The sequence below is a fragment of the Pinus tabuliformis genome, chromosome 1_2 (genome assembly GCF_031772625.1).
Source record: "Pinus tabuliformis cultivar Carrire ecotype Pingquan chromosome 1_2, CPIR1, whole genome shotgun sequence".
Lineage (NCBI taxonomy): Eukaryota > Viridiplantae > Streptophyta > Pinopsida > Pinales > Pinaceae > Pinus > Pinus tabuliformis.
In genome coordinates this window covers 289,365,310-289,391,991 of record NC_142298.1, presented here as the reverse complement: position 1 = coordinate 289,391,991, position 26,682 = coordinate 289,365,310, and the positions used below count along the sequence as shown (strand labels likewise).

At 35.4% G+C, this 26,682-nt stretch overlaps 1 pseudogene across 1 annotated transcript; it reads right to left on the bottom strand.

Moving 5' to 3' along the window:
* Window positions 1-613: 613 nt before the first annotated feature.
* LOC149205478 (cytochrome P450 720B2-like) lies at window positions 614-13,660 on the bottom strand (annotated as a pseudogene). Its single transcript, XR_016251884.1, has 9 exons — window positions 13,386-13,660; window positions 12,542-12,833; window positions 3,736-3,885; window positions 3,334-3,570; window positions 2,861-2,953; window positions 1,772-1,850; window positions 1,550-1,677; window positions 1,333-1,451; window positions 614-1,064 (listed from the first exon to the last, which is right to left on the bottom strand). The product of XR_016251884.1 is annotated as a cytochrome P450 720B2-like (transcript).
* Between the last annotated feature and the right edge of the window lie 13,022 nt (window positions 13,661-26,682).

Sequence of the window (26,682 nt, the reverse complement as noted above, 5' to 3'; positions counted from 1 at the left end):
ATGTAACCAAAACACTAGTCTTTCATCGTTCATTCGCACAACTATAGGCAAGAACTTAACGCCCTGAATACACGGGCTACTTCTTTATTACTCGTAGAGCTAGATATGAACCACCGATGCGTGATAGGGCACTTTAGTGGATAATTTATTAATGAATTATAATTTAAAAAAAAAAAAAAAAATTGGTTCACAGGGAATTGGTCACTGGCAACTCGTGTAACATGGAGTCGATTTTGGTCGCCACCACTATAACTCCTAGAAGAACTGCGTCTATCTCTCTCCACAGCTCTGGGTTAGTCTCGGGGACAGCTCCGGGTTAGTCTGGGGGATTTGAAATCGGGACCTTCAGTACGGAGCCCGCCGTGCAAATTAACTTCACCGCAATGTGATTACCAACTTACCTACCCCGTGGGGCTATATTTTTTTAAAATTAATATTAATATTAATAAACAATATTTTTATCAATACAATCATACAATTACATGAAAATAATTTATAAATACAATTACATGAAAATAATTTATAAATGGAAATATATAACACTATAATAAAAAAAAATTAACATTAATTTATAAGCATATACTTCAATTAACAATAACCTTCATGATCCATACATTCATTGAAGTCAAAGATGAAGATAATCCAGAGGATTTGATACAGTATGAAAGCTATATATAAATCTCTCTGAAATCTACTCACACCAACCTATGCGATTTAGATGGGAACCACTGTCCACATCCTATGTAGTGTTTTTATTAGTCCAGCCTGCATGAATTAAATCCTACATTAACCGAGAGTCCAGTCACTGTCGAAGATGCAGACGGATTGGGAGGCCTTTGACCAAGCAGGGAAAAGGGAAGTAGGAGATTTTAGATGGGAACCACTGTCCACATCATGGCAATTATTTTATCCTATGTAGTGTTTTTATTAGTCCAGCCTGCATGAATTAAATCCTACATTAACCGAGTGTCCAGTCACTCTCGAAGATGCAGACGGATTGGGAGGCCTTTGACCAAGCAGGAAAAGGGAAGTAGGAGATTTTATCATCCTGCAGTGCCTCCCATCTGCATTGAGTAAAGATTAAACACAATTTTAGCAGATTTAACTAACGATTCAGGTGTGATGAACTATAAAGAAATTCAGAATTAGACCAATTATTTAGTTAAGTTAGATTGTAAATTTTAGAAATATGATGAAATTTCACAAATTAAAACAGTGAAGTCAATAACTTCATCTTATTATTTATTAAATTTCAGAATATTCTTAAAAAAAACCAGAACAAAAACCATCCTATTTTAAAATATTCTTTAAAAAACAAAACAAAACAAAAACCTGAATTTGGTGACGAAGTTATGAAGGAAGAGGGCCAGTTCCATCTTTGCCAGATGCATTCCTGGGCAGAGCCTGGCACCTCCTCCAAAAGGCATAAACGAGGGGTTCTTTAAGAGCTCCTGCAGTATAAAGTAGGGAAGTAAATTAGAATTACTAACAGAATTGGGGTTGGGGTTCCTGAAAACATGAAGCTACGGATTTCGTGCTAATGAATTACTTGATCTTGCAGATGCTGTTGCCAGCGCCATGGGTCAAACTTAAGAGCAGAGGAATGGTACTTCTCGTCCAGATGGGTGCCTGTCAGAAACACATACACTGTCCATCCTCTTGGAATGACAAAGCCTCCTGAGATCAAGAGTTTATAATGATCAGAATGATGAAATAAATATGGTTATAAAGATGAGGCCGCCATTGAAGACCCAAAAATTCTGCTGAATACCTTTGGTCTTAATGTCTTCCTTTGTTTCTCTGAAAACTCCTGGACCAAAGTTGCCCAGACGAAGTGTTTCATTTATGACCTGGGAATTGAACAAATACAAAAGATAATCAATCATCTGCACACTGCTCTTGCTTATATGGCAAAAATCAAAGAAATAAGCTAGTAAGGATTCAGGAATATATAAATTAAGATAACTGAAGATTGAGAAAAATGACTAAATCCTGTGAAAACTAGTTTTGTTCCATGAAATTGAGTATGATGAACGGATTCAGTCGAAATGCAATATGGGGTTTAGAGGTATCAAATTTATTTTTACAAACAAATTATTATTTTCTTCAGAAGAAAAAATTGAACTTTTCATTTATAATTGAAAATTTGCAAAATACTTTTCATTTATAAATCAGAGCCTTCCTATCACTTCTACAGGCTAAAGCTAGCAAGCCCCAATAATTGGATTATGTTAAACTAAATGCAATAAATGTTTTAGATGATTTTAAATTTATTTACAAAACTAAATTTGGGATTTCAATTAAATTTAGATTAAAATTTTCAGCAGTGCTTGAACTCTTAGACAAGGATTTAGTGGACAGTTTACATTTCCCATTGGCTTTTCATCCCGTCAACTAATTTTGTAGAGTTTTTTTCAGTGTTTTTCAATCAATTTTGGATGTTAGGAGAGATTGGTATAATCCTCAGATCCATTAGTTCTTTGATCTTCTCAGTCAATGCATTTCATACATTGTATCTTGTATGTTTCTACATTGTACCTTTTATATTCATGCATTGTATTTTATTATAAGAGACAATTTGATTCTGGAATATCATTATACTCAACGGTCTCTTTAATCTACTTTATAGTCATTAGATAGACATAAATATAATTATGTTGTGTTATTTTATTTAATTATAAATTTAATTTTTATATAGATTTTAAAATCTAAAAAATTTCAAATCTTAATGAACATAAACAAAGTTAGACAATGGACTAAAGTTAGACAATGGACTTCTCTATCTCCAACAGGATAATGAAAGCCAGTTAATCACAAAAATCACATACAGATTAGCCAAGTAATCACAAAATTCACATACACATTGCGTGAATTTCATCGACTGGTAATCATCCCAATTGAGCTTTTGATCTTTTAGATTCCCCTTTCTCTTTAACAGAGCATCGTGCTCAGCCTGTGCCATACATTTTCAACCATCAGTCCGGTCCAGTATCAATAACAACAATAACAAATGGAATGTTTTTATTCTGTATTTTTTGTTTACAAAGAAAAAAACTGCTGCTTTCTATTAAGTGAGAAAGTACAAAGAAAAAAACTGCTGCCATCTTAAAACAGAGAAAAAACAAAAAAATGCTTGCAGTCGATCCATACATCATGGATGGTTTACTTTACTTAGCATGTTGCTTTTGACCGCTGCTAAATAAATCTGACGAAAGACTTAGCAGCCACAAAAAAATATTACTACTAAAGAGGGACAAAACCAGGAGAAAAGACAGGGGAGGCAGAGTATTTTTATTTAGTATACATATTTGCAGCTGCTATACATTCACAGACCTTTAGTTCCTCAAGTGCTCGGGGACAGTCCGTGAGAAATTTGATAGCGAATGACATGGATCTGGCCGAGGTCTCGTGACCAGCAAAGAGCAGGAACAGTATAAAATCTGCTATAATTTCTTCTGAAAACGAGTCTTCTTTCAAGAGTTTTGTTAACAAATCATTATGTACAGCTTCTGGATGCTGCCTTCTATCCTCTATACACTCGTAAATCTTTTTTATCAAAAATTCCCTGGCCTGCATGTTACTCAAATGAAGAATCAATAAAAGGAATATTTAATGTATCACTTTTCGAAATATTTTATAACCTAAAAATAAGAGTGACATCGAAGTAATTAACTTCACATCAAATTCAAATTCAAGATCTTGAAATTGAATTAGATGAATGAGACTCTTGTGCACCTTAAATCCTCTTGAGTACGCGGTACCGGGAATTCTAATGGGAACAGACAGGAGAGCATTAGAGAAATGACCAAACGCTTCACCAATCTCTTCAATGTCCTTGGAAGGAGATAAGTCCAGCAATTGTTTGGCCATCAGATTCAGAACAAGCTATAACACATACAGATGAGAAACAAATTCAACTTAAACTGTAAACAGTTCGTCGCCATAATAATGATAAAAGTAAAATAAAAGCAATATAACAAATGTTTTTAAGTCAAATATACATATACAGTTATTTCAGAAATATCATGATGGGTTATTTTATGTATTATTATGGTATATAGATTTCAGAAATATCATGATGGGATAGATCTTATGGTATAATCCAAAATCATAAAAGTTTTTAAGTTATTGAAATTATTTTTGAATGCTATATGAGTTTCTCAAGTTGCTGAAACTATTTTTTGTTGGATTTAGAGACGTCTAATTGCAATAATTAAGTTGGACATACGTGCATCATGATTATGATGTCAATTACTGTCAGCAAGATTACATTCATATGCCAAATAATGTGATTAATTAAGTCATGGCATTAAACGTATTTAAAAATAAGGATTTGGATACAAATACATGTAGATTAATGTTAATCAATTATAATTGTTAATGGACCGATTATAGTTGATTAAAATAAATAGCAATATTAAATTTGAGCTGAATAAGGAAATCAAAATCTGATTGATTGATTGATTGATTGATTGATTTCAATCAATCTGAAATTTCAGACAGACTTGTTTCAGCTAAATTTTAGGCTGCCCTAGGATTGGGGTTTTGCAGTGCTATAAAAGGGCTGAGTCTCCAAGGCTTGCAATCACTCAGAAAAAATTGTCTGCTCCATTGAGGACTAGGTACTCTGTCATTTAGGATAGCCAGAGAAAAGGATTGCAAGCTCTTGGAAGGATTCAAGAGCCAACAACTCAAGTAAAGCCCAGGAGCCCTTTGAAGATGGAAAGTAAGTTCCGCTGTGCATTGATTTTGATTTCTTACAAAGGAGTAGATCTTGGTTAAGGGGTTTAAAGTAATTAGGAAAACTCACAAATTAAATCTAACAATTGGTATCAGAGCTCCCTTATGTAAGAATCCATGCTTGAATTTTTAAGATTAGCTGATTTTGTTTTGAAGATGGAAATTGTGAACTCTTATTTGCAGTGGGTACATATGATTCGCTTGATTTGTTTCCTCTGAAATAAAAAGAAATTAACGGTCTTAGACAGCAGCCTGAAATAATTCATAATAGGTTAGTGTTGATGACCAGATATTGCTGTGTAGTAAGTGCAGCGGGAAGCACATAACAAGTATACAAGTGCTTAGTCGTATGCTACAAATCCTCACAAATTTAACCTCTATGTAGAAGCGAACTTATGGATGATGGTGTTTCCAAAATGCGAAGCTCTTATAAATATTTTGGAATCCCCATGAATTTTCGTAAATTGCATAGTTTTTTTTTTGAAATATTTGAGGGAATGCAGATTTGACAAGTTTGTTTTAGTCCTTTAAAATCAAAAGGCATTATGACCTATATAAAGCTCAGATTGAATAGTTGATCTGTTGGCCTCATTTTCTGTTGTGCATTCCAGTTGTACTGATGCTTGACAGTTCATTTTTTTTGAAGAGCCTTTCCTGGCAGTAATTATCTGGTTATATATGTATTGCTATTAATTTTTTATTTTATTTTATATGTTATATGCTTTTAATGCACCCTTCTCTTCAAAATATGTATATTTCTGAATTTCTGAGCATCTGTGCTGCTTCCACCTTAATGAAATTTTCTACAATGATTGCTTTTGTTTTGTCCGATACATCATGTTATGCTGTCATTTTTTGTTTGTTCTGGTTGTTTACAAGGCATTGAAAACAACCAATTGGTGTTTATCTGCAAGTGCCAAATAAAAATGTGTTGTTCTGTTGCATGGTGCTATTTCGAACACCATCTTTTTCAAGTTGGATGAAACCAGCAATGCTTTTGTTGGACTATCAAGTTTCTGTTTATGTGTGGTAATGGTCAAAGCTAGTGGCTCACCAATGTCTTTCCATTAGTATTTGATACTGAAGTGAGGTGGAGCTTATTGAAAATATCTTTCACCTAATGAATATATTAATCATTTGATTCTCTGTAACCCCAGAGTTTGATGCAGTCTGTACTTTTTTTTTGGTTATTTTCTTTTGACAAATCAATTCCAATCTTGGAATTCAAGTATGGAGAAATTCTTGACCTTGATGTGATCCTCTGTAATCCAGGATTTATTAAACTCCGGATTTATCTTGTTAGGATTTACTAAACCCTGGATATTTACAGAGTACAGTTTGATATATAAATTTTGGATCTGTTTAACTCACCTTGGATCGGTTAAAGCCCAGACTTTACCAAGTTTGGAGCTATCACAGTCAAGATTTATCAAGCAATGTAATCAAAATCAAATCTTTAGAATTGTAAATTTTAACCGTGTAAAAAAAAAAAAAAAAGAGGTTTTCATTTACAAATCATTTTTGAAGTTTTTTCTTTATAGGATTAATCTCCTTTTTTCACTTAATAACGGGTTAATTTTTTCACTTAACGATTCAATGTTAACTTAACGAAACTTTTGGTTAACCTGGATAATGGGTTAACTTTTGGTTCTTAGTTTTGGTCTGCTATGTATATGGAGTTAACCTTGATCTTCAAAGTTATGGCATAAAAATTTGTATTAACGTTAATTATTGTTATAATACTAAATTTGGATTTGATCACAATGATGCTAATCATGGCAACCATAAATTATTTAATATTCTCTAAATAAATTATTGAAGCATTTCTAAAAGGTAATCATTGTAGAAACTGCTAAAGTTTTACTAAAACCTAATAATTATTTTGATGAATATAGTTGACATATTAAATTTAAAAGAGTTATGAGATACTGTATTCTATATAGGACGAGTGGATTCTATAGGTACGTCCTAGATTAGGTTTTAGACATAATTTTGGAATCTAACTAAAGACGGTGTTTGGTATACATGTGTTGTTTCCGCATGAGTCAAGCATTGATGTTCGCAAACGAACCGCTCTCTGTAAGACGATTGCAAGGATGACTCATGACAAGTTGAAGTAACGTGCTGGCAATGGACGTGGGTGTTAGCTTTCCCAAAGGAGGGTTGGCGCCTGCTAAGTTGTTTGGTGCATAAGGGTTGCCTGAATGTAATGATTGCACCCAAAGGTGTTTCATTACTGAATGGTGCTTTGGCTAAAGTTTTAATTGAGCAAATAGTTTTACACATGCCTTTAGATAGATTTTAGAATTATGATTAAATCGTGACGCATCGTATCTAAATTATTTCCTTGTTCTTGAATTTTTCAGATCCAAACATAATGTTAAGTCTAAGTCAGATTAAGCCCCTCATGGGGAACAATTTCAAACAGTGGGAGGAAAAGCTGAAATTAGTCTTAGGGATCATGCAATTGGACACAGCACTGAGATTTGATCGCCCCAAGCCTAATAAAGAGAGTGAGGTAACTCCTCAAGAGAAGGCTGATATTGCTAGATGGGAGCATTCAGATCGCATGTGCATAATGGTGATGAAGCAAACGATCCATGAGACTTTTCGAGGCATCATACCTGATACAGAGACAGGCGCTATTGAATACCTTAAGGCCCTTGAAGAAAAATTCACAAAGAGTAAAAAGACTGATGTGAGTACACTCTTTGTGAAGTTGGCAACAATAAAATACAAGGGAAAAGAAGGGGTTAGAGAGCATGTTATTGAGATGACAGGACTTCAACGTGCCTTGAAAGGGCATAATTATGACATCTCTGATGAGGTTCTCATTGAATTCATTTTTCTGTCTCTCCCGTCTAACTTTAGCCAATTCAAGATGACTTATAATTGTCAAAAAGAGACGTGGACATTACCTGAGTTTGAGGCTCGGTTGGTGCAGGAGGAAGAGAGACAGAAAATGACTAAGGGAGAAAGTGCTCATGTAGTAACATCTAATCCTAAGGGTAAAGGCAAGAAGCGCAAGTTTACTGCCAAGGAAAAGGGACCTACCAAGGTAGCTGCAAACAATGCCGCGCAGAAAAGCAAGAAGGAAGATACTTCTGCGAAAGCAGGAGAAAGGAACTGCTTTTTCTGCAAAGCGCCGGGACATACAAAGAAATTCTGCACCAACTATCATGCATGGTTGGCAAAGAAAGGTATGTCTCTTGCTTTGGTTTGTTCTGAAGTTAATTTAAGTTCTGTATCTAGATATACTTGGTGGATAGATTCAGGTGCAACGACTAACATCAGTATGTCGATGCAGGGTTGCCTAAGCCATCGCAAGCCAAGTGAGGCAGAGCGCTACGTTTACGTAGGAAATGGCAATAAAGTAGAAGTGGAAAGCATAGGAAAATTTAGATTATTATGTAAGACAGGATTTTATTTAAGTTTTGATGCTTTAGTGGTTCCATCTTTCAGAAGGAACCTAATTTCTATATCTTATTTGGACAAAAATGGTTATGTATGTTCATTTGGTAATGGAAATTTCAGTTTGTGTCAAGATTCTAAGCTTCTTGCTTCTGGTATCCTGTCTTCTTATGATAATCTTTATTTTCTAGATATAGACACTTCACATTCAGAGGCACTGCATATAGATAATAGAAAACGTAAATTAACTTGCGAGAAATCTGCAACATTATGGCACAAGCGATTAGGACATATCTCTATGAAAAGGATAGAACGTCTTGTGTCTAATGAAATTCTCCAACCTTTAGATTTTACAAACTTAAGTGATTGTGTAAATTGTATAAAGGGAAAACAAACTAATAAACGTAAGTATGATGCAAAAAGGTGTAATGATGTCTTAGAATTGATTCATACGGATATATGTGGTCCTTTTCCAAAGGCTACAAGAAATGGTGACCGTTACTTTATCACATTCATAGATGATTATTGAAGATATGGTCATATTTACTTAATAAAAGAAAAGGCGGAAGCATTAGACGTGTTCATAAAGTTCAAAACTGAAGTTGAGTTACAACTTAACAAACGTATAAAGTCCATTCCTTCTGATCGTGGTGGTGAATACTACAGTCGTTATGATGGATCAGGAGAACAACGTCAAGGTCCCTTTGCAAAATACTTAGAGGAATGCGGAATTGTGCCTCAGTATACGTTGCCAGGTTCGCCTGCAATGAATGGTGTTGCTGAGCGACGAAATCGCACCCTTAAAGACATGGTGAGAAGTATGATTGCTCGTACAACTCTACCTGAGAATTTGTGGGGAGAAGCCTTAAAGACTGCAGCATACATACTTAATAGAGTGCCTACTAAAGCAGCTAACAAGACCCCTTACGAGTTATGGGTTGGGCGCAAGCCTAGCTTGAATCATTTGAGAGTTTGGGGATGTCTATGTGAAGCTAGGCCTTATAAGCCAAGCAAAAAGAAACTGGACGAAAGAACCGTTAGTTGTTACTTTATAGGCTATTCTGAACGATCTAGGGGGTTCAAATTCTATAATCCAACAGAACATACAGTTTTCGAGTCAGGAAGTGCAAAATTTTTTGAGGATAATGAGTTAGTGGGGGGAGATATGACAAAAGATAGTATTTTTGAAGAAGAAGAGACGAATGCGAATGAGACTATGGACCAAAGTCCTAGTTTTGTTCAAATTCCGATTGCGTTTAGAAATACATCTTTTGACAATGTGCAAACTTCATCATCCCAAACAACTCAGTTAGAAACTCAACATGGAATAGAGAACACAAATGGACCTGAACCCAACCCAAACCCTCACATTGACATGACAAATGTTGATGGCCTAGGGCCTGTGGGAGAGTCAGAAGTTGGTAATGATGTTCTTCCTCCTGTTGAAGATCAAGTTGTAAATGAACCTTAAGAAAATCTAGAGCCTGTGCCAATTAGGAGATCTACTAGAGAGAAAAGATCTACACAATCAAAGGATTATGCATATCTTCAAGAACATGAGTTTGACATTGGCATGTTTGAAAATGATCCTGTTAATATCAAACAAGCTGTGGAAAGCTCTAACTCTCAAATGTGGATTAATGCCATGAATGAAGAGATGAAATCTATGTATGACAATGACGTTTGGGATATCGTTCCGTTGCCTAAAGACAAGAAACCCGTTGGTTGCAAATGGATATTTAAGACTAAGCGGGATTCTAAAGGCAATGTTGAAAAATACAAGGCACGTCTTGTTGCGAAAGGTTTCACACAGAAAGAAGGCATTGATTATAAAGAGACTTTCTCTCCAGTTTCATCGAAAGACTCTTTAAGGATTATATTGGCGCTTGTAGCACATTATGATTTAGAACTTCATCAGATGGATGTAAAGACGGCATTTCTCAATGGTGACATTGATGAAACGATCTATATGAAGCAGCCAGAAAACTTTGTATCAGGTGATGCAGGGTCTATGGTTTGCAGACTTAAGAAATCTATCTATGGGCTAAAACAAGCATCTCGACAATGGTATTATAAGTTTCACCAAGTTATTAGCTCATTTGGTTTTGAGTCTAACATAGTAGATGAATGTATATACCTTAAGTTCTGTGGGAGTAAATTTATTTTCTTGGTTTTATATGTAGATGACATATTGCTTGCCAGTAACGATAAAGACATGTTGCATCAAACTAAGAATTTTTTATTTAAGAACTTTGAAATGAAAGATCTTGGTGATGCATCATTTGTTCTAGGGATTGAAATACTTAGAGATAGATCTCAAGGTATTCTGAGGTTATCCCAGAGGAACTATATCGATAAGATTCTAACAAGATTTGGCATGCAAAACAGCAAACCAGGAGATACCCCTATATCAAAAGGAGATAAGTTTAGTCTGAAACAATGTCCCTAAACTGACTTAGATAAAAATCTCATGAAAGATATTCCCTATGCCTCAGCCGTGGGTAGCATCATGTATGCACAAGTATGCACGCGTCCGAATATTGCGTTCATTACCGGAATGCTAGGGAGATATTTGAGTAACCCAGGTATGGAACACTGGAAGGCAGCCAAGCGAGTGTTGAGATACCTAAAGAGAACAAGGGACTATATGCTCATGTATCGGAGATCGGAACAGCTCGAGGTCATTGGATACACCGATTCTGATTTTGGAGGATGTGTCGACAGCATGAAATCAACATCAGGATACATCTTCATGATGGCAGGTGGTGCTGTGTCATGGAAGAGCGCTAAACAGTCATTGGTAGCCTCCTCCACTATGGCAGCTGAATTTGTTGCATGTTTTGAAGCATCTAATCATGGCGTATGGCTGAAGAACTTCGTCACAAGTCTGAAAATTGTGGATTCTATTCAAAAACCACTCAAATTATTATGTGACAACAATTCAGCAGTGTTATACGCATCCAACAACCGAAGTTCGTCAAAGTCGAAGTACATTGACATTAAGTTTTTGGTTGTAAAAGAGAGAGTGCAGAATAATGAATTATGTATAAAACACATAGGTACAGACTCCATGATTGCGGATCCTCTTACTAAAGGATTACCACCCAAGAAGTTTCACCAACATGTTGCTTGTATGGGTGTAATATCTGTTTAGGATAATTAGAAAAATGTGGGAGTCTGAATATGTTTTAAGTTCTGTTTTTTGATGTTCTATGTAAAGCAATTGTAAACAATTTTGATGATATATACAAGTTGCATTCAGTTTCAGTTTCATTATTTCTTTCTTTAAAGTTTAAGTTTTTGGCCTCATACAGTAAAGTAAAGGTGACTCAATTAGAAATAGGCACGTCTAATCACACTTGCGTGTAATTTCTAAACTATATGTCCAAATCAGATTCATGTCATTCAGTTATGTTGGCAGCGTGATTTATGTCAGTTTAGTTGCGAATAAATGTGACAAATGCCGCTTAAGTCCTTTGTTAGCATAATTGATGGACGGAATTGTTTAAGAAATACGATAAGTAAAGACAGAAAAGTTGCATGCAATAAAGTTAAGGACATATAATCAAAAGGTTGCACTTGTCCATGTGGGAGATTGTTGGATTTAGAGACGTCTAATTGCAATAATTAAGTTGGACATACGTGCATCATGATTATGATGTCAATTACTGTCAGCAAGATTACATTCATATGCCAAATAATGTGATTAATTAAGTCATGGCATTAAACGTATTTAAAAATAAGGATTTGGATACAAATACATGTAGATTAATGTTAATCAATTATAATTGTTAATGGACCGATTATAGTTGATTAAAATAAATAGCAATATTAAATTTGAGCTGAATAAGGAAATCAAAATCTGATTGATTGATTGATTGATTTCAATCAATCTGAAATTTCAGACAGACTTGTTTCAGCTAAATTTTAGGCTGCCCTAGGATTGGGGTTTTGCAGTGCTATAAAAGGGCTGAGTCTCCAAGGCTTGCAATCACTCAGAAAAATTGTCTGCTCCATTGAGGACTAGGTACTCTGTCATTTAGGATAGCCAGAGAAAAGGATTGCAAGCTCTTGGAAGGATTCAAGAGCCAACAACTCAAGTAAAGCCCAGGAGCCCTTTGAAGATGGAAAGTAAGTTCCGCTGTGCATTGATTTTGATTTCTTACAAAGGAGTAGATCTTGGTTAAGGGGTTTAAAGTAATTAGGAAAACTCACAAATTAAATCTAACATTTTTGAGTGTCGTAGAAGTTTTTCAGGTAACCGAAACTATTTACATATTCAAATACTGATTTTAAATCCTACCAAAAATTGTTTTCACAAATTCAGCCCCCAAAAATTTGAAAAAACACTCAAAAAACAAACAGTGATTGGTTGCTTGATGTTGCTGACCTGATGGCACTCTTCTTGAAGATGTATATCCGTCTTGACTTGCCATTTGGCCAAGGCGATGTGCAGAAGGTTCTGTATGTCCTCCATGAAGTCCACGCTCAACCTTTCGAACCTCAGCAAATTTACAGCCGTGCCATGTAACTTCTTCTGGAGATCTCCGTGCACCGAAAGAAAACCATATTTTCCTATGAGATTCCGAAGAGGTTTGGGATAGTTGGCCTGAAATTGCCTGCCTTCGTGTTGCAGAACATGTTTGTTGAATTCGGGATCCACGGACACAACAATTCGCGATCTTCCAAACAAGATTCATATTTCAGTTAATCCCTCCCTAAGCTGAGGGAGAACGCAGCTCCCTAAAAAAAGATCTTTCATATATTGCAGAAATAAGATTTCTGTAATTAGAATTGATTTGAGTTAAGTTTTCAAGTGTAATTCATCTTATGTGAGACAAAATAATTTCAATATGATGAATCCGAAAAATAAAGCTCAAATCTTCATATAATTGAAACTTCGTGAACAAAATTTTCTCAAATTCATTCTTGGTAAACTGCGAGCCACTGTAAAATTTTAAGGAGTTGTCTATAATGCGACTTTTTGGAGATTCCGGTGACGGAATCCGATGGAAGAAATTGAGGTTAAATCTTAATTTGTTGCAGTTAAAATGGTTTTTTAACTGCATATTTGGATTCAGCATCATGGAAAACCCCTGGGACGCTTTGATTGTGCAGAAACTAGCTATCAAACTTGCGATTCCAATAAATTGCTACCGGATTTTGACCGGAGAAACCCACCGGAAAGGCTTCCAAAAAGTCGCATTATAGACAACTGCAAATTTTAACATTACCTTCGCTCTCGCTCTTGAATGAATTGGCGTGGTTGAGCAGTGGAATTAATACCTCGAAAGAAGCTGATGGTTTCTCCAATCAGTGGCCACCCTGTAGAACCCGGCGGCAACTTGTAGCCTCGACTGTTCACCCCCCACACTAATTTGTAGAACTGAAGCAGTAACAAGCCCAGCACGAAACACAGCAAGGCCACTAGCCATGAATCTGTAAGGGTCTCGGCCATGATCGCCAATCCCATGCTTTCTTTCTTGCTGAGAATGCCAGAACCGGACCATATTTTATTATCAATATTTATTTAATATTTTATTATTGATAATATTTAATATTGGAGAGGCCATGCCTTTTTATTATCAATATTTAATATTGGAGAGGCCATGCCTTAAGAAATGTTGTTATCAATAAAATTGAAAAACAAAAAAAATTCATTTAAAAAAAATGATTTACTTTTTAATATAAGAAGTATAATTTTTTTAGTGTTTAACATGGAGTTGACAAATTACATGTAAAAATAATATTATTCATAGAATATAATTTAGGAGAAATCATTGAACTATAGACCATCTTGTTACTCTTAGGGTCATTGTTAAGGAATGCAACAATAAACACTAATCTCATATGTTGTTTTGTTGACATTAAAATGGTTTTTGACATAGCTTCAAGGAATAAGCTATGGAAGAGACTAGAAGAGATAAGTCCATCGAGGGATGTTGTGACTATGCATTGTCAAGCTCAAAACCATCTAGGCTTGGTGAGAAGAAATTCCTAGTTAAGCAACATTGTCTCTTATCCCCTAATCTTTTTGGCATTTACATTGATAAGCTAGAAGAGTGAAAGATGTGATGGCCCCAAGCTCACTCTTATGGTCATTACTCTTCTATTTTATGTTGACTATATCATTCTTTTGTAGAACTTTTTTACAAATCCACTAGCTCTGATACCATGTAAAACTTTTTTTACAAATCAGCTAGCTCCGATACCATGTAGAAATTTCTCACCCGTAGATCACCTGGTAATGCAATGTACTAAAGCAAAACACTTGATCTACTTCTACAAACAATTTAGCGGAAGCTTAATCGAACATGAGCAACATCAATAAGAACACATATCACTGATATGGAGAAATCAAACACACATAACACAAAAGATATAACAAGGGGAAAACACCAGCCTAAAACTCCATCTTTGTATTATCATACAAGTGGAAATATGTCCGTATTACACAAAGCCTTGGCTCAGAAGCTATCCAGCTCTCAGTACAATCCCTCTGCTGCTTATAGACAGTCAAAGGCTTCTCACAAACCTTCTCCTCTGCACTCTAAGCCTCCTATTTCTATGCACATTTTTTTTGGGTCCTCCAGTTGCAACCTGTGTGATTCTCACCTCACACACAACACTGACCTCTGAAATAACTGCACAAAACTGAAGGAGATAAATCTTCATCATGGGTGACCTTCCTTTATAGGAAAAATATTCATCCAACTAATAGTACACTGTCCCTTCTCTGATTTCAATTGGGTTTCTATCTGAACTGACATGCATTAATTATCCATGAGTGAATACACAATTATCTGAAAATAATAGTTGTCACATGCATGCAAGCATCAACAAACTATATCTCATTAATTTAACAACTTGTTAAATTAATCTAACCAAACTTGACTAAGTTAAACTAAATCAACTGATCCTCTCAATATAGAACTCATCCTTAATTCCTCAATCAGTAGAGCAAATCAAGGACACATTCCCCAATTAGTGGAGAAATAATTGCATGTTCTCACAAAGACTTCAAGTTTGCTTTTCCTTAACTAATTAATTCATGGAGATTAATTAATTAATATTTTATACTGCTAGTAAGACCAAATTCGATTTTACTTCCTATAGTTAGACCAGGGACTGCTAAAAATAGGAAGGGATCCAGAAATGCTATTTTTAGAAGATGTTATTTTTAGCAGTTTCACCTCTCACCCAAGGTGGCCAAAATATTCATTGGCCAAACTGCTATTTTTAGAAGTGCTATTTTTAGCAGTTCTATTTTTAGCACTTTCTAAATTTAGCATTTCTTATTGCACATTTTTCAACACTCCCTCTCAACAAGAAAGGCTTCTTCTCGAACCCGATCCTGTAATTTTGGAATGTTCTGCATGCAACACATCTACCAAGTGCGGTTGCTCCAGCAACACTCGGTACAAAAAAAAATTCCCAACTGACCACTCTGTTGGGCTAGAAACATACTCTGATGCTGAATCTCTACCTGCTGCTGACAAGTGCTCCTTCTCTGACCTCTACGCTACTGCAACATCTCCATGCATCTCGCACCATTGCACCTTTCTCTGTGCTACCCTACACTGTGCAACACACTTGTGCCTCTCGCATCGCTACAGCCTGCATGCTCTGTGCTGTCCTAGGATTCCCTGCACTGTAACTCTCTTTGCTGCTCCATCCGCATCTGTCTCTACCTAATCAGTTAGTTCCTACTACTCCACATTGGGGCTCCCGTAGCAAGGTCTCATCCAAGTGGTTGGGTACCTTAAGGATCATGCCTCTCCTCCTTGGGACGATCACTCTACATCGCCCCACCTCCTACCTGGAGGTATCGCTGCATGTGATCCCTCTGCCCACCTGGCTCGAAGTTTCCCCCTACTGGAGGTCTCTGCATGAGTAGATGTCTCTACTCGATCTCCTCTCAGCATCCCCTATTGTCGCTGCTCCACAACCTCCTGAAGCTGCTGCACCAATCGTGGCTCCTTCACAATCGTCTAAGACTTCTTCTAGTGCTGCATGTTGAGAGGTAACATACCCTCCCTCTCAACCACCAAGTTTCCATCAGTTGCCTTGCTGCTCAAGGCTTTGCATGCATCTTGAACCTCAAGAGCATACAGGTTCTTGACCCGTGAACCAATCTGCTTCACCTGTCTAGTGATGATGTGTCTAAGGAAAACCTTTCCCTTACTGAAGACGACATCATAGCCTCTGTCTTCCAGCATCACTATCAACACCAAGTTTCTATTCAGTCCTAGTACATACTTGAAATTGGTTAAGGTAAGGCGAGCTCCATGCTCCCTTTGAAAAATAACCATGCCTACACCTAAGACACTATACTTCTCATCATTACCCATCGCTATGACTATCTGGAGATCTTTCTCCTCCAAAGTACTGAACAAACTCTTGTCGCCGGTCATGTGAAAAGAAGTTCCACTGTCAAGAAACCAACCACTTCCCACCATGGATGAAACCATGCATGCGAAGAGTGTGAAATCCAACTCGAACTATGAAGCAAGTGCCTCACCTTCAGATCCTTCCCCAGATCCCTTCTTGGATTTCCTCTATGGACAATTTGCAGCATAATAGCCCACCTAATGACAACGAAAGCATCGCACTTTCGATTTTTCAACCTTCTTCCCACCATTGGAAGAACTGGATTCGGAAAGAGAAACCTTCTCCTTCCCCTTCTTTGCCTTACTTGCTAAGGCACAGTTCTCCTCATCCTCCATGGATGACGAACCGTCTTTGGTGCTCCGTCTGATCTCCTCTTGCATCAAATCCGACCATAGTCGTTCCTAATCTGGCAGTTTCTCCCTTCCATTAACCAAGTCCTGGTAGCTATTCCAGCTCTTAGGAAGGCCAAGGAGTGATAAACTCATGATATCATCATCATCTGTCACGACCCCTACACTTGCAAGCTCATCCCTGCATGTGATGAGCTTGGTCAGATACATAGAGATCATCTCATCCTTTTCACACTTGATCTTTCAAAGTTTGTCCTTCAATGCCAACTTCCTTTGATCATTGCTATTCTGATATAAATCTTTCAATGTTTTCCACATTGCAAATGGAGTCTCCTTCCCATGGAGGCTTGAGACAATGTGATATTGCACTCCCTCCAAGAGAATTCTCTTATCTCTAGCCACACTTCTTCCATTCCACCAGTTGAGTAGCATCAGTAGGCTTAAGGACTTCTTGATTAATGAAGTCCTTAAGGCCGTTATCTTCCAATACTGCCTCCATGCGATCCTTCTAAGCTATATAGTTTGAGCTTCCATCAAGGGCATACTCAAGCCTCAAACCATAGAACGCCATCGGTGAAATAGATGTGATAAGAACTTGAGATCTATATCCTGAATAATAAACTTCGAATTCCTTCTTGTATATTGTTCTTCCTTGATCACCTATGCTCCGATACCATGTAAAATTTTGTAGAATTTTTCTACAAATCAGCTAGCTCTGATACCATGTAGAATTTTTCTACAAATCACCTAGCTTCGATACCATGTAGAAATTTCCCACCTGTAGATCATCTGGTAATGCAATTTACTAAAGAAAAACACTTGATCTACTTCTACAAACAATTTAGCGAAAGCTTAATCGAACATGAGCAACATCAATAAAAACACATATAACTGATATGGAGAAATCAAACACACATAACACAGAAGATATAATTAGGGGAAAGCACCAGCCTAAAACCCCATCTTTGTATTATAATACAAGTGGAAATATGTCCGAATCACACAAAGCCTTAGCTCAGAAGCTATCCAGCGCTCAGTACAATCCCTCTACTGCTCATAGACAGTCAAAGGCTTCTCACAAACCTTCTCTTTGCCCTCCAAGTCTCCTATTTCTATGCACAGTTTTTCCTGGGTCCTCTAGCTGCAACCTGTGTGATTCTCACCTCACACACAACACTGACCTCTGAAATAATGACACAAAACTGAAGGAGATAAATCCTCATCATGGATGAGCTTCCTTTATAGGAAAAATATTCATCCAACTGATAGTACAATGTCCCTTCTCTGATCTCAATTGGGTCTTTGTATGAACTAATGTGCATCAGTTATCCATGAGTGAATACGCATTTATCTTAAAATAATAGTTGTCACATGCATGCAAGCATCAACAAACTATATCTCATTAATTTAACAACTTGTTAAATTAATCTAATTGAACTTGACTAAGTTAAACTATGTCAATTGATCCTTTCAATATAGAGCTCACCTTTAATTCCTCAATCAGTGGAGCAAATCAAGGACACATTCCCTAATTAGTGGAGAAATAATTGCATGTTCTCACAAAGACTTCAAGTTTTCTTTTCCTTAACTAATTAACTCATGGAGATCAATTAATTAATATTTTAAACTGTTGGTAAGACCAAATTCGATTTTACTTCCTATAGTTAGACCAGGAACTACTAAAAATATGAAAGGACCCAGAAATGCTATTTTTAGCAGTTTCACCTCTCACCTAAGGTGACAAAATGCTCATTGGCCAAACTGCTATTTTTAGAAGTGCTATTTTTAGCAGTTCTATTTTTAGCACTTTCTGAATTTAACATTTCTTGTTGCACATTTTTCAACATCTTTTAGCTAGGAGCCATAAGATCATGACAAACAACTAAGAATCCTCCATGATTAGCCCTCCAAGGTGGGTATGATTTTTAATGCCTACAAAACTAAAATCATGATAATTAAATCCAAAAAGATCAACTATGTCAATTTCATTTCTCATCATAACTACTTGGAAAAAGTTTTTTTATACAAATATTTGAGAATTGACATTGATCATTAGCTCAATTAGAATTATAACATTGAGAAAAAGATAATTGGAGGCTAGAAAACTTATTATGGGTTTGAAACAATTGCATGTTAGCAAATCTATTGGTATGTAGTAAAAAAAATTATTTTTGAGACTCTTGTCACCTTTGTTATTTTATATGGATGTGGGACTTGGGGTTGAAGTATATCTAAATAATAGTGGAGGAAGATTGAGTTGATCCAAAAACAATTTATAACCTACAACCTCAAGATTAAAGGGAATAGTCCTACCTTATCCTCTTGATTGAAGCTAGCCTTTCCCCCAATTGAAACCATGACTATGATTAGGTATATCATGTGTAAGAAGAAATTATACAAAATTGAATCAAATAGATAACCTAAAATTGCTTCTAACTCAAGCCAAAACCATCACCTCAAGCTCAAGCCACGATGGCATAAGAATACTCAATCTTGACTAGACCATTGGGGGGTAAAGGAGGAGATCATCTTATATTAAAAATATTATTATTCCAAATTTAATGATAATTTGTGGGACAATATGGAGTTAGAGAGAAAAATGAAGATAAGGTATTATAAGGAGGTGATGAACCCGAGTCTCAAAACCAGAATTATATTTCTATTTTGACTAGTGGTAAGAAGAAAATGAACATTGCTAAGATAAGAACTAATTGTCTTGAGCTTCATAGTGAATTGTGAAGTTTGTGGATACCTAAGACTCCCTAGTATGAAACAGTTTGTCACCTTTGTGATACTAAGAGGCTTGAAGATGACAAGAATTTTTTCTTAGATTTCTCGGCGCTTACTCACATGTGCTCTCATTTTCCAAATATTTTCCACACTACCAACCTCCTTGACTTGCTAAGTCAACAAAATTAAGTTACTCACGTGCTCTAATTTTCCAAATCTTTGCCCCACTACCAACCTTCTTGAGTTGCTAAGTCACCAAAATTAAGGTGATTTAGGAATGCTTCTCTCCCTTCTTTTCGAACATAAAAATAAAATGTTAAAGCATATCTATTAATATTTTACTTTTTTGAGGTTTAATAGACCATATTGATAAGATGTTAAAGCATATCAATTAATCTTTATGTTAAAGCTTATATAATAATCTTTTACTTTATTGAAGTTTAATAGACCATATTGATAAAATGTTAAAGCATACCAATTACTCTTTTACTTTCTTGAGGTTTGATTGACCATATTGGTCTTAGTGGATGTTAATCATCGTCATCATCATAAAAAATAAAACTCATTAAAATTAAATTAAAAAATAAAATGAAATAATAAAATAAAATTGATAATTTATTTATTAACTAAAACATTTTGACTTAGTCAAATTACATAAAATAAAATTAAAAACTATAATTATAATTAATAATTAAACAATATTAGATCCATCTTAGTTCTAGATGTATCAAATGTTGAGAGGGATGGGATCTCTTGAGATTTGATCCAACTTGGTAGATCCTAATTTAAGATGGATCTAGGCTCCTTGGACCTATAAGTTCCCAATATGGAAGAGATAAGATCCAATATGGAAGAGATCAGATGTCATCCTATTCAATTGTGTCTTGTTATATTATGTAAACATTTTGACTCAATTAAATTACATAAAATAAAATAAAATTAAAAAACAAAAATAAAATAATAAAACAAAAATATTAATTTAATTATTAATTAAAACATTTTGATTCACTTAAATGATCTAAAAAAAAAATATCATTATAATTAATAATTAAACCAGCATAGATCCATCTTAACTCCTCGTGTAAAAAACTATGTTAGGGATAAAATCTCTTGAGATGCAAACCTCTCTTAGAGTGAAAAGAGATTTGATCCATTTCCATGCTCCTTAGATCTGAAGTCAAGATGGATCTAGGCTCGTTATAAACAATTATAGTAGAAGTGTAATATTTCAATAAAATATAAGAGAAAAATACAATAAACAAAGTTTAATATATATGTGTGTGAGTGGAGGAAGAGAGAGGGGGCTACTAGCTGTGTGTGGGGAGAGGAGGGGGTGACTCGCGTGCATGTTAACATTTTATTTCTACTATACAAACTTAAGTTATAAATATTTACATATTTATAATGAGTTATAATATATAAAAGAACTAAAGAAAACATTTTAATATCATTTATTATTTTTGAATATATATGTTATTTTTATTATTTATACTATATACATTTAAATTATATAAATTTATATATTTATAAACGATTATAATAGAAGTGTAATATATATATATATATATATATATATATATATATATATATATATATATATATATATATATATATATATATATATATATATATATATAGATATAGATATTCATCATCATCATCATTATCATCATCAAATATATATATTCAAAGATTCATAGTCTTATATTTAAACCAGTTACAATAATTTTTAACATTATATTTGGTAGTGTCGGTATCTTCATCCCTTCGTCAGTGATCAAATTCTCTTGTTGCATTGCATGTTAGGTGTCTCACCCGATCAGCTACATTCCATTAGGATCATGGATCATCTGATGGTAGTGGCTTATTATACATTTTCCATCATGTGCTGGCCCATTTTCATTCATCTAGATCATCTGCAGTCAATTTTTGTCTTTAAATCAGTAAAAGTCATTTTTAGGGTTTTAATAGGTCTAGGGTTTTCGTAAATAAGGTCTCAAAATGCTCAGTGATGGTCAGTGGGCACATGGGGAGGTCAAATAAAGTTCTAGCAACAATAATTTCCATAACCACTCACTTAGTGATTGATTTTTCCTCAAAACCTTGTTTTGAGTAAAAACAGAGTATTTTATGTTTTTATGTATAAATTTGATGTATTTCAGTTCTTTCATATGTAAACAACTTCAATGGAAACCCCAGTCACCTTGCCAAGCTTCAGCAACCCCATCACCTGCAAGGCAAACAAAAAAATCAAATCATTCAGTTCATCAAAAGCAAAAATGAAGTAAACTGCCCAAAAACAGAGTTTAAAAAGTAAGTCACAATGCAGACATTATAAAAGTGGGTTTTATGAGTGAAAAAATCAAAATCTCTTGTATATAACTTATTGGTCATGTTCAAAGAGCTCATTTGCATTCAAAGGAGAAAGATTGAGCAAGAGGAGGCCGTGTTGGAGAAAGGGAGCAAGATTGCAGAAAAACTGTGCAAGTTGAGGTGCACGATGCATTGGGCATGGGCACAGTACATAGGGCTAGCGCGGCGCATTGGGCCGCCCTCCACAGTGCAAAAAATACACTGGTGCGATGCATATAGAAGGTGCGGTGCATTGGGTTTGTGGTGTAGCGCATAAAGCTACAAGCCCATTTTCACCCATAAACTTTTTCAAATTTCCAAATTTGCTCAATCCTATGGTGTACAAGTAAGTCAAACCTTCTTCCCTTGCTAGTGAAAGAGTTTTTCTTAAAATTTATGGTGGTTAAATGAGATAAAACTCAAACCCTACCTCCTTACAATTTTTGCTCAAAAACAATTGCCTAGGGTTTGCATTTGTGATTTCACTACCAAGTCCACTCCATCACTCTTTCACTCCTCCATTTATTTTTCAGTTTCATCTACTCATTACCTAATTCCCATATCCCAAACTCCCACTATCCCAAACCCTAGTTACAAATTCCTAAACCCTAATTTTTGTCCCTAAGCCTACATACTATTCCCTAAACCCCCTATTTCCCAAAAAACTTGTCAATAACATTCCCAAAACCCCTCATACCCTCTCCCTCCACAGTCCCTCATACATTCTCATCCTTGGTAGCAGAAAACTAAAAACACCATAAATCTCTTCATATTCATCAAGAAAACTTACACATTAGAAAACATGGAGTTTGATCCTTCCTATGACCGAGATGAGGAGACACACAGTGATTCTCCTAGAGAAATGCATGCACAAAGAATACCTCACAAGGGTGGCAAACATATACGAGAGGAACCTACTTCACTTGCCGAGCTGCAATATTGTCCTCTTACTGTCACATGTTTTCAACACCAATCCTGTTATCAGTTATGTGAGATGGTAGAGAGAGTCCAATACCATCATGAATTGGCCAGGTTGTTTGTCCTCCATCTTCAAAATGGCCAAGTCACTCTAGCAGGTGTGACATGCACCTTGACACCGGAGTCTATTTCTCTAGCAACTGGCATTCCCAATGTTGGTGAGCAGTGGAATAAGAGGCAGCAGATTGAAAAAGAACATTATGATCCTTACATCAAGGTTGGCTATTTGAGACATCTCAGCAGAGTTTTTCCCTTTCGGTATCTGAAAGACTCATATGATCCCTTGATGAAACTCATAATTAAGTATTTCAGCTGTGAGGGTCGGTTTTCTCGCTTGTATGCCTACCATATCAGATTGTTGATGCACTTCACTAGGGTGAGAATGATGAACCTCCCCTACTTTATTTGCCGGAACATTGAAAATATGACCACCTTAGTGCACAAGAAGACTCCTCAGTAGCAGCATAACAACATATATCATTTTGCACTAATCAAGATTGTGGTCATGCATAATCTTGGTTTACAGAACATCTCATGGGAGGATTTCATTTCACATGAGGTCTTCACCACTCCTCAAGTACCTCCAGTAGCTTTTCATGGGATAGGTGGACCTTCACATCAGCAGGAGATTCATGAGACACAAACCGCTAGTGTGCCAGTATATGTCACCTACCAAAAGGGCACTAGAAGGTTGTTTGCAGCAGCAAAGCGAGTATTATCTCCACTCGGGGTGGAAGGGGTCTCACTTCCTCCATCAGCAGAGTAGGTATAGGACAAGGGCAAGTGTCCATTTCAGGATGAGGGGCCTTCAAGGGGGCAGGAGATAGATTTTATTCTTATTCAGGATGATAACACTGATTTGGGCTCACAAAGCTCAAAGCTTAGAGAGATCTTCCAGGAGCAACAAGCTGACATTAAGCATCTGTCTCTCAACCTACAAAGAGCCAAGTGGATAGTCAAATATTTGGAGCAAAGAAACAAACAGCTAGAGGATCAACATACCATAATGGAGCTAAGAAACATACGAGAAAACCGGCAAGCTGCCAAAAGGAAGAAGGTCAAGTTCACAACACTTGAACAAGAAATCAATGCTAATCATGAGTCTTGGTTGGATAGGACAAATATCCACTTGGAGAGGATGCTGGAGAATGCCATCAATGAGAAAAATATTTGAGAAACATGGCATATCACTACTTGTCAAGAAATATGGTGTGCCAAGCAAGAATCGGGAACTTGAAGACCAAGTTGAAGAAGGCATCAAGGAGGCAAAAAGAGCAAGATAAACTTCAGATCTTGGCTGAGGCTTCCTTGGCTTAGCATAGCACTTAATGGAGGACACTCAGCCCAAATTTCAAAAATTTTGGGACACATTTTGTAATTTTTGAATTTTTGCCTTAAAAAACAGACTTTTCTGCCCAATGTGCTGCACCACTTGGCGCTCGCTTTTGATGGAGACATCCTTTTGAGGAAAACTCAGAATATTTGGATTTTTCATGAAAAAATATGCATTCTCACAAATGGCCAAGAAATTTTGATAGGTTTTGGGCTTCCAAAAAGGTTAAAAACACCCCCAAAATGACCTTTCTGCCCCTTTTTTGACACACAGGAAGCAGTCCTGGGACAACTCAATTTTGGAGGTGCAAATGGAGGCCAAATTCAAAAATTCTACTTATTCTGGAAAGTAGACAGACAGACCTTTCCAACAAGCCCACTTGGAGCAAATTTGGACACCAGGAAGGCCTCCAAAATCAGCTGCAAAAAGGTGCTACGCATAGGGAAATCAGCGCGGCGCATTGGAGGAATTTTGCTCATTTTGGCCAAAAAACTCTGTTTTTTGCCTAGTTTTTTCACAGTTTGACTTTTTTCCTTCTAATTGTCAAACTCATGATGTTATTTAATGTTACATGATGGATTTTGATGTAACTATGCTAAATTTTCACTCATAGAGGTAGATTCATCCATCAAAAGGTAGTTTGCAACTAAATGAATCAGTTTCCTAGTTTTTAGAGGCAAGTTGTTCCATTGCCTACTTTTTAGTTCTTAGTTTAGATTTTGTTGGAACAGCTCCTACTCTTATGAGCTCGACCCCTAATGGCTAAGATGAGTTGTTGGTTGCCTATATCTTGTAATTTTTCAGTGATTAGCATGGTTGGACTTTTGGGAAAGCTTGGAGCTTATTGTATACTCATTTTAGCAGTTTGGCTAAGGAATAGACCAGTGGTTTGTAGCACTTTATGGGATTCATGTGGCATCTTGCTTTGGTATTGTGTTTTCTTCTGTAATTGTAAGTCTACATGTGTTTTATGTATGCCATATTTTTCTTTATTTCATATTAACTAAATCAAACAAGGATAAAGGTAGAATACATTGAAAGTGCAGTCTACCTAGGGTTTGCTTAGTTATCTATGTTTTCAGCTGTTTGAAAAGGATCCCTGAGTTTTTCATGCCTTTTTCAACTCATCATCTGTCTAAAACCTCTCCATATCACTCAATTTGAAGTACCAAATCACTTGCCTACCTTGCCCCATAGAGATCTCTGCAAAACTGAGCCTCATTCCCCAGGCCCAAATCTGCCTTTCACATTTGAGCCAACAAAACATCATCAAATTCAATCAAACACTTCTGAACACATACCTAGCCTAAAATCAATCATTACATTAGTCATCTCAAGCTTTCATTGGCTATCTTTTCTGAGATTGACAAAGAGAGAGCCCTCTCTCGACCTTCTAGGGCTAGCTACCAGGTTAAGCATGGTTTGATGTTACCTTCGATCCTACCTTTCTCAGCCTGAGGTAAATTTAGGCACTAACAATACTATAATTTGAAAAACAAAGATTATAGCAATCAATTTATCTTTGACCAATTCATCATCGATTTTATATTAGTTATTCTTTGATTTTAAATATTTATTTATTTTCTAATGTAAAATATTAAGAAACTATTTTTTATTTTAATTTTTGTAATATATTAAAATTTATTTTTGTATTATTGTATTCAATGAAAAAAATTGAAATCTTGTTGTGTAAGAAAAAAAGAGAAAAATCAAATATTATAGCAATCAATTCATATTTGATCCATTCATCATTAACTTTATATTATTTATTCTTTGATTTTAAATATTTACCTTTTTTTTTCTAATGTAAAATATTAAGAAACTATTTTTGTTTATTTTAATTTTTGTGATATATTAAAAATTATTTTTATATTATTATTTTTTTTTTTTTTTTTTTTTTGTGATATAATAAAATTTATTTTTATATTATTGTATTTGATGAAAAGAATTGAAATCTTGATGGGTAAGGAAAATAACAAAAAAAACAAAGATTATAGGAATCAATTCATCTTTCATCATTGACTTTATATTAGCTATTCTCTGATTTGCAATATTTACTTTCTTTTTTATTTTAATTTTTGTGATATATTAAAATTTATTTTTGTATTATTGTATTTGGTGAAAAGCATTGAAATTTTGTGGTGTAAGAAAGAAGACCAAAACAAATGTAATTTATTTTTAGAAAAGTCAAAATTGAAAGGGAATAAATTGAGGAGAAAAAAATATTTATGGCTAATATAAAAAGTTAAAAATTGTGGCAAATGATTTTTAGCTACTTGAAACTCCTAATTTAACCATTTGAATAATTTTTTAAGATTATATACATTAATGTATATAATACGAAAATAAAAATAATAATATTCACATGAGGGTTTCCTTGGAGCCATGGTGTCACCT